The sequence below is a fragment of the Dermacentor albipictus genome, chromosome 7 (genome assembly GCF_038994185.2).
Source record: "Dermacentor albipictus isolate Rhodes 1998 colony chromosome 7, USDA_Dalb.pri_finalv2, whole genome shotgun sequence".
NCBI classification, from domain to species: domain Eukaryota; kingdom Metazoa; phylum Arthropoda; class Arachnida; order Ixodida; family Ixodidae; genus Dermacentor; species Dermacentor albipictus.
The window spans coordinates 106,742,769-106,751,632 of NC_091827.1; the positions used below are offsets into that span (position 1 = coordinate 106,742,769).

The following is an 8,864-nucleotide window of genomic DNA, read 5'->3' on the forward strand; positions in this document are numbered from 1 at the left end:
ATAATTGGTGCGCGAGTGATCTAATTACCGCCTATGGCCTTTTCTAAGTTCTTAATTGACTGCCCGTTATCAGTGAAGACGGTAAGCCCGTACCTTGTGTGGCGCAAGGTGACGTCCCTGATGTCCTTGTCAGTCGGGTCCACGTTCGCTTTGAGAAGGCGGAGCACGTCCCGAGCCGGCGTCTGCGTCGACGCCACCGGCGTCAGAAAGGCGACGTGCTTGTGCCGCGTGTCGGTCGCCGCCTCCTCGGCGCCCGCCGCCGCAACACCACCGGGTCCGGCGCGGACCGCGCCGACAGAGGGCGCTAGGCCCGCCCTCAGCGCGGCCGCGTAGTTCAAGCGGCCCGCGGGCGCGCCCGCCGGGCCGCCGGCGCCCGAGGGCGCAGCGACCGCGCGCGCAGGCGCGGCGGCACCACGACCGGTGGATCCCGTGCCAGCCGGCACCATCACAGGATCGCCTAGGCCGGCCTCGATGACGGCCAGGCGCCGCTGTAACTCGGCGGCCTCGCGACGCGCCTCGATGAGCTGGCCCCGCAATACGAGGGCCGCGCCGCGCACCGTGGCCGCCTCCGCTTTCATCTCCATTTTCAATTCGGAGCATAGGCCGGCCACCTCGAGGAGCCGCGTCATGAAGAAGACGCGCGCCTCCACGGGCACGCGGTTGGCCGGCAGGTTGCAGAACGCAACGGCCTCGTCGAGGATCTCCTGCAGCCGGCCCCGCTTCCTGGAACCGAGGTCGCCGGGAACCGCCGCCGCCACGGCCGTGCCCTCCGAGACGGATGAGAGGGCCTCCTCGCCACCACCCGGCTGTAGCCGGATCTCGCCGTGTCTTAGAGATTATTTCATCATTTTTCCAGGGAAGCTGTCGATGGCTAAGATCCAAAATTAGTGGCGTCAGCGCGGAAAAAAACGTCCCCTAAAAAGTGAAAGAGCCAACACCCGACCTGGTCCTATTTTCCTGCCTGAATCCCTTGTAGGGCGCTGGGTCCAACCTGCGAGTCCTGGCCTCTTTTCCAAGCTACTTCCTAAATTTAATTGTCCTTAAAGCGTCATTTTGCCTACTCTTCACTAGTCAGCTACATCGTCGAACCACTGACGCCCTCAAGTGACCACCGTCGCTGGGGGCATAAAATTATTCATATAGACAGGCTCCAGCATTATTATGAGCCCACAGTATCGTCGTGGCACTAGATGGCAAGGATGGCTCTTTTTTAAGCCAGGGAGCCATTGTAAGAAAAAAGAATAGCACTAGAATGTCCCGTCACCATCGCATGGATCGGAGCCAAGCGAAGATCGGCATGCTAGAAAGTGTTGTCGCCTTGTAGTGTGTCATGCGTCCAGTCCGCCGATACAGCTGAGCTGTCCTTGGTGCCATTGTATTTGTGGCTGTCGGCCCACGGGTCCAATAAACCTTGCCACAAAAGCAAGGATGGACAGTGCGCAGGTGCCTGACTCAGGGCGAATATGGCCGGGAACATTGATAAGGTACGTGACAAGCAATCTGCATCTTCAGGCAATTAATTGTCTGGACTTGCAGATTACAGATAATCTAGAGTCCTCAAATATGGGTTGCTTAACGACCATATCGTTGAAGACTTGTCTTCTGGGAGCCTTAATAGCCAGTAACCTAGAAGTCCAGTTGGCTCCTTGGGCGACGAGAGTCAGCAGAGGGCATGATGGTCTGTAACCACAACCACAAAAAGAATAACCATGATGGTCTGTAACCAGTATGGCCGAACAATTCGGGTCTAATTTCGGTGAAAGGCCATACTAAAGCCACAGTCACAGCTGAGTAAAAGGAACATTTCTTTGCTGAGGTGGAAGAAGGCATAGGTGTCTGGCATAGGCGATTACGAGTTTCTTGCCGCACTGTTTTTTTTTTGTGCCAACGAAAACAAAAGTAGAATGGTGAGGGCCGAAAATGAAGCGGCTTTTGCGGGACTCCCCATGAAGTGATCGTCGTTCTTCAAGAGTTCATGAAAGGGGAAGCTATGTCGGCGAAGATCTAAAGAAAGCGATGAAGTAGGAACATAATACTAGAAATCTCCGGATATCTTTGGCTGAGCATGGAACGGAAAATAGTTACATTGCTTGCGCCTTGTTGGGGTCTGGTTGAGCACCGGCAGCACTTCCAAGATGGCCAAGTTTAGTTATCTGGTGTCACCAGAAACAGTGCATGGCAGAGTTCAGCTGAAGAGCGGCTCTACGGAAAGTGACAAGAATGTCTCATAAAAGGGTGAGGAGGTTGTCCAACGTCGTTCAGTAGAAAATGTTATTTTTTTAAATAACAAGAGAGATTGCCCACTTATATCCCTCCATTAGAGAGTCCACCATACATTGGAATATTTCTGGGGCAATACACAGTCCGAACTGCATCACTTTGAGTTTGTATAGGCCACATAGTGTAATAAGGGGAGTTTCTTGGTGGTCCATGAGGTTAACTTAAATCTGCCAGCAGCCCGAACGAATGCCGGTGGGCTAAAGGTATTCGGGTCAACGAAGGCAGTCGAGGGTGTCGTCGATGCAAGGCAGAGGTTAAGCAATCTTTTTGAAATTACTTGGTTTCAATTCCGATGATCAGCTTCGACGATTCTTTTTTTTCCTGACAATAACAGGGAATGCCCACAGGCTAGACGAAGGCTTGATAGCGTCCTTTGTAATCTTGTTGACCTTGTTCTGGATGACGTTGTATTGAGATATGCGACATGAATGTCGGCATGAAGGATTGCGGTCACCAGCATTTATTGTACAATACTACATATATTTAGCATAGAAGAGGCGATATAGATTTAACTTTTGCCTGGGCCAGAACTTCATCTAAAGCAGCAATCATGCCGGGGGTCAAACACGGAAATGATTGCCAGCGACGTGTCTTACGCGATAACCTTTGTCAACAGGCTGGTGGTGAGAAGGATTACGAAGGCTGTATTTTAAGAAAAGGAAATGGGTGTGTGCAAGGGTGACATCGTGGTCTAAAAGATGGCGACAAGCGGAGACATGATGTTTTCGCCAAAGGGAATTTCGCGTGAGGTCGTCAAAGTAACGCATGCAGCAGCTTGAGGCGCCAAGCGAACGTGATGGCTAGAGCATGAGCGTGCTGATACGTCGGCTCAGTTATCGCTAAAATAGAGCGGCTCGAGCAGAAGAGCACCAGCAGGACAATCAATGAAGGCAGGATGAGTAGGCGAAAAATCTTAGCTCAGTGTTTGGTCGCGGGGGTGTTTCTCAATCACGATGTTTTGGATGGATGTTTGATGACCAGCAACACAAAAAGGGGTCGTGCGCATCCCAATAAAGGCAGGAGTCGCTCCATCATGCGACGCGCATGATGCTGAAGGCAGCAGGTGTGAACACTTTATGCAGGTGATGACGAAGATGTACGCTGATTACAGAGGTATGCGCCCCAGTATCGGTGACCGCAGGCATAGTTATGCCATTGACATCAACGTCTAACATGCTTTTCTATGGTCGGAAGCTTCAGATGAGAACTTGTGGTGGAAGCAGCCAATGAAGCAACAGCTCTGGGCGCTGCATTGTTAATTTTTCTGATATGCATGCGCAGGGCGAACGAGTGATATGCATGTGCAGGGCTAAAGAGCGAAGACGATTGGCTAATCTGCGGTGAATGAGAGGTGAGGTGAAGGCCAATAAGTGAGCGTGACTAGTGGCCATGCAGCGACGGGAAGCTACTATTTATCTCTGTGGGAGCGTCGGCGTTTGGGGAAGTAAAACTGGGTTGAATGTGCGAAGAAGTTGTCCGGATGGCAGTAACAGGTACACAAAGCTTCATGCAATGAGGACCAGGGAGATAATGGCCAATAGTCAAGGGTTCTTCACGCAGCGGGGTCAGCATATCGTTTAGGAAATCACTGCTCTTGACAGAATGAAAGTGAACACCATGCAGTTTGTCTTGTGTTAATCCTCAATGCTCATCCATGACAATGGGTCGGACAAGACGAGTCGTTATTGAGCTCGAGTCACTGGCGGGACCTGGGTCAGAGGTCATGGCCTCAGCTTCGCGGCGTACAGTAAGGAATCGGCTTATCTGACGGAACTCACGGCTGCGGTGTCATGTAGCCTTCGCAAGAGCAAGCTGCAGCCATGTTGGGAAGCCGAGAAACGCGTGACCAATGCACCGGCTTTTATGCTGGTCAAAGCACCGGCAGTGTTTTTAATGGTGCCGAGTGCAGAAAAATTTTTGCAGATTCGAAGGGCAAAGGCGTCGTCCGAAATCCCTTTGAGGACATAACAGACGTTGTTGTTTGTCGGCAACTCGGCATCCTCCTTTTGGCATACCAGTAGGAAAATATTTCTTTGCTTTCTTTAGATCTGTTGCCAACATTGTATCAAGATTCGTAACATCCTATGGACTTCGACCTTTTAGTGAAATTTGTTGAAAAAAGTTTTTTACACTGTTTTCCTAATTTTTAATCAACCTCCCAGTAACAGATGATAATAGAATGCTCATAGTAAATAATTTTTAAGAAAGGCGCAAAAAACAGGTTTTCGAATGCCATGAAGTATTAAATGCACATTATATGTACATCTGGCACTTCTTGCTCTTCCATGAGCTTTCGAATAACATATACATGTGGCAGAAATTAATGATTCTATATTTACTATATGCAGAAAACGAGGTTAAATTTTCCGTTGCTACCGGTGCAAATGTAGAGATACTCATTACTGCTTTTATGAGCTATTCTGGAATAATGAAAAAAATATGATAATTTTTGCAGCCTAATAAAGGTTTCAGTTCGGGCATACAACATGCTGATATGCGATAATTGGAAGAATGATGTATCTCCTGAGATTTTTTGGATGTACAGGGTCGTTCAATATATGTGCGAACGCGGCGAAGCGTGGCCGCGCTCCGCGGAGCGTCAGCGCACCCGGCGCGGTCACGCATCGAAACAATGTAGCGCAGGCGCACAGGAGTCTGGAGGCGGTGCTTCGTGTCGTCTGCTACAGTACTGAAGCACACCGTGTTTGCTTTGCTGGGAAGCGTACCTAACTCTGAGCTGGCAGCGCCCAGACGTGCCGAGATGGTACTGTCGCATTTTACTGATTGCAGCGCGTTGTTCAGTAATATGGAAGGGTATCAACTGGCAGAGGGAGCTAGCTTGGGCACGGTAATCTCTTATCCGCTGGCGCGGCTGATAAGCTGCTGCAAATAAGTGCCAAGCTAAGCGACTGCTCTGTACTAGTGAGTGATTCTCGGATGATTTGTGAAAGCACGATCCACAGCACATTCTTTATGTTCATCGGCTTACGAACGTCAACCTATAAGTTATAAATGTAGTGATGTCACTTATTTCTTTTCTTGCTTTTTTCTTACGCTGCCTCAGTAATAAAAGTGGTGTAACAGTCGAGTAGTGTTCATTTTTCGCCGAACCTTGGTAGAGAAAGTGATGTCTCGTGTTTCGGAGTGCGAAAGATGGCAAATTGTAGCGCTAAGCCTCCAAGCATACTCTCAGAGGAGGATATCAATGCTAACAAATCGGCCACTTTCGACCGTGAACCGGATCGTTCGGGCATACCGAAAGGAGCGAAGAACCAAGGATCATCCGCGCACAGGCCGTCCGAAAGTCACCAATGAAGACGACGACATGAACATCGTTGCGGCCGCTGTGGACAAGCCCACTGCCAGAGCGACTGAAATTAAGAACACTGTCGGGCTTCTGGGTGTGTCGAACGCAACAGTGAAGCGTCGCCTGCGCGCGGCTGGCCTCAGGTCAAGAATAGCTGCACAGAAGCCACTTGTGAACGTGAAGAACAAGGAGACGCGCCTGCCATTTGCCCGAGATCATGAGAAATGGACAGAGGAGCACTGGGGAAAGGTCGTCTTTACTGACCAATATGCTTTCACGACCAGATGGGACCAGCGTCAGCGAGTCTGGCGGCCTGAAAACTTCCGGTAATTGTAATCATTTAAGCCACTGTATCCTAAGATGAAGAATCATTTTAGGCACTAGTATTTAGTGTTAAGCTTTAAACGTTTATATGCTTGTTCTAACAAGTATCTAGAATAATTTTTGCAGTGGCCTAACAACTGCAGCTTTGCAAAGCGTGTACATTGAGCAAAATGTCATGTTAAACTTCGACAAAAATAAAGAAATTTTATAAAATAACGGCAAAGCTATAATGAGTGACGAACGCTGCAACCATAATAACTGGAGTTTGTGTCAGGTACGGCTGAAATCTATTAACATCGAATGTTATATGCTGGCGCGAACATTTAAATTGCGCAGAGCATATTGTTCAACAAGAAATATGGAAATGAGGAAAAAGTGACTGTAGCATCGATCAATATTAGGAATACGTTAGTGGGAAAGGAGGCTACTATTGCCCTAGCGTGCGTCAGTACCAAAGCCAAGATCATCTTGTCCGAGAGTAAGGCAGCTGTTCACAACTTTTGTAAGGGGGTGGTCTCCAGTCAAGCCGCCAACATACTAAGAAGATACCCCTCAAGAGGGAGGTCTCCGTCATATGGGTTCCCTCTCATGAGGGCATTCCGCGGGATGAGGCTGCTCACAGCCTCGCGCGAGAATGATACATCCGAGCTGATCTGGAAGTGCCCCTGAGTGGGAATAAAGACGCTCTCATGACGTATGAAGAAAAAACCGAAACACCTAGATTGGATAGGAGAACAACCTCACTTCGGAATAGGTCACTCACTCCAAAGGGGTGCAGGGCCTGGAGGAGGCTTCAGGTCAGCAGATTCTTTCCGTACTCTATACTGCACGATGAAGACACTGGGGAGCCTGAGCTCTGCAGTAGCTCCCACAGAATGACTTCTCAAAAGCACTTAATTTGGGAGTGTCCGGATTTTCCTGGGGCTCAATCACAAAGCATCCCAGACCTTGCCAGCTGGGAAGAGCTGATCCGGAGCCAGGACCTGCTTCAGCAAAGACTCATCATCGGTCAGGCGGCGACAGCTTACTACAAGACTGTCTCCGCGGTCTCCGGGGCTGAGAGCCGGCTGGGAGGCACCCCCTTCTAATTGCAGCCCCCCGACAGTGAGGCCCCATTATGAGGCCCCATTATGAATATGAATTCATTCATTCATTCATAAAGAAATAGGTGCCGATAGAGAGCCAATTTTTACACTGTGGCATACGTAGGAATCATGCTTTGTCTCAGTCTCGGAATATTTGATGATCCCTCAAAAGAATTGAATTCATAAAAGAATGACCTCGTTCGCAAATTTTTGTATCATTGTGTTAGGTTACCCGGTAATGACCTTTAGACAATCCTAAAAGATAGTAATTGATATTTTTTTTCCTTCTAGCTTGCCGGTTGCACCTGCATTTTTTACCAATGCTAACAACTTTTGTTTTTGTTTTCTGCAGGTATATGCCTGAGTACATGCAGCAAGTCGCTGCCAGCGGCCGGTCCGCTGTGAATGTTTGCGGCACTGTGACCGCCGAAGGCCTGGCACTCCTGGTTCGCCTTGAGAGCCGCTTCAATGGAGAGGCCTACTGCTGAATCCTGGACGATGTGCTCTTCCCGTACCTACTAGGAGGACCATTTCCGGACGGCGACTTCGTTCTGCAGCATGATAACTCCCCAATACACAAATCGAAAAGAGTTGCTGCATTTCTTGAGCTCCGCGATATCGCAGTGCTAGAATGGCCTGCTCAGTCTCCTGACCTAAATGTTATTGAGAACGTTTGGGGCATCATGAAGAGTGCTATGACCGGCCGACAGCTGCACGGCCTCTAAGCGGACGCACTATGAATTGTTGTTCAAGAGGAGTGGGAGCGGCTGAGGTCCAATGCGAGCCTTTGTAGATCCCTATACAAGTCCCTCCAAAACAGTATGAAAGCCGTCATAAACGCAGGAGGCGAACCGACCTGCTACTGACCTTGGTCATGGAACTCGTTAAAGAGCAGCACATACGAGAAAATAAAACTCCACGCCTGAGCAAACTCTCAACGGACTGGGTGGATAATGAATTTTATTTCCTACAATCAGTTTTGCGTTCTCAATTAGATGCTTTATCTTGATGTCAATTTTTTTTGTCCATGAAAGGATACCTGGTGTGCGGGGTTGTAGTTCTCCCGCCAGTTGTCGGTTCTGATAGATGGTTGCTTGTTTCGCCATGTTGGCGATATTTAAATGCGTACTGTATTCCTACTTTGTGTAAAATGTCCGATGAGGAGCACCGGCACCTTCGGCGTCTATAGCAGGATACAATCTAAACTTTTGACGCGCTATGAACGCAACTGTGTGCAAACTGAATGCGCATATTTTTCTGGGAGCGTGAGGCACGTAGAATGTTTTTCTGTCTTATGACGAAAGTAGTAAATCATATTTCCGGAGACACTGCGTAGGGTTCAGGGTAAGCTAAGTGAAAAAGAAAGATGGCAGTAGAAAGTCAAAGGCAATTGGTGCAATGCTCGAGTGGGAGCCTCAGTTCGCTATGCAGAGTTGGGTTGTGAGTAGGGTTTTTCATCGTTTACATTTTGATGCAGCGATATTCAGCCAAGTAAGACAGAGCATCGCTTTTGTAATACGATGCGTAATGCGCTTCTTTGAAATTGCAATTCATTTCACTCTCTTTCGATTGTTTACTTAATTCTTGGCATTTGGGAGTTCCATTTCTATGTGTTCTCGCATTTTGTACTTTTTCACATCCCCGCAAAATATTAGCACCTGGTATTTTAATCCGCAAAACGAAGCAATCTCGTGATGGAGAACTAAAAGAATACTTCTTTTCGACGCGATGAACTTGACTGTGAAACGGTACAAAAAAAAAAACTGCTAGCATTATATATCAGTGGGTCGTCTGCCATGAGCAATCACAACAGTAAATGAAGTAAGCTTTTTATGTTAGACAACACCAATGACCGCAGAGGCATTGAA

The 8,864-nt window shown here is 48.6% G+C and overlaps 1 long non-coding RNA gene across 2 annotated transcripts in view; it reads left to right on the forward strand.

Moving 5' to 3' along the window:
• The window catches only part of LOC135901845 (uncharacterized), a 53,218-nt gene extending 45,249 nt beyond the window's left edge, over positions 1-7,969 (forward strand). Inside the window, exon 3 of one of the 2 annotated variants that reach the window (XR_010564287.1) lies at positions 7,349-7,969. This is a non-coding gene — a long non-coding RNA (uncharacterized lncRNA). Of the gene's footprint in view, positions 1-602; positions 789-7,348 lie in introns of those variants that run through there. The other variant, XR_011507229.1, reaches the window with a different exon arrangement.
• The last annotated feature ends 895 nt before the right edge of the window (positions 7,970-8,864 follow it).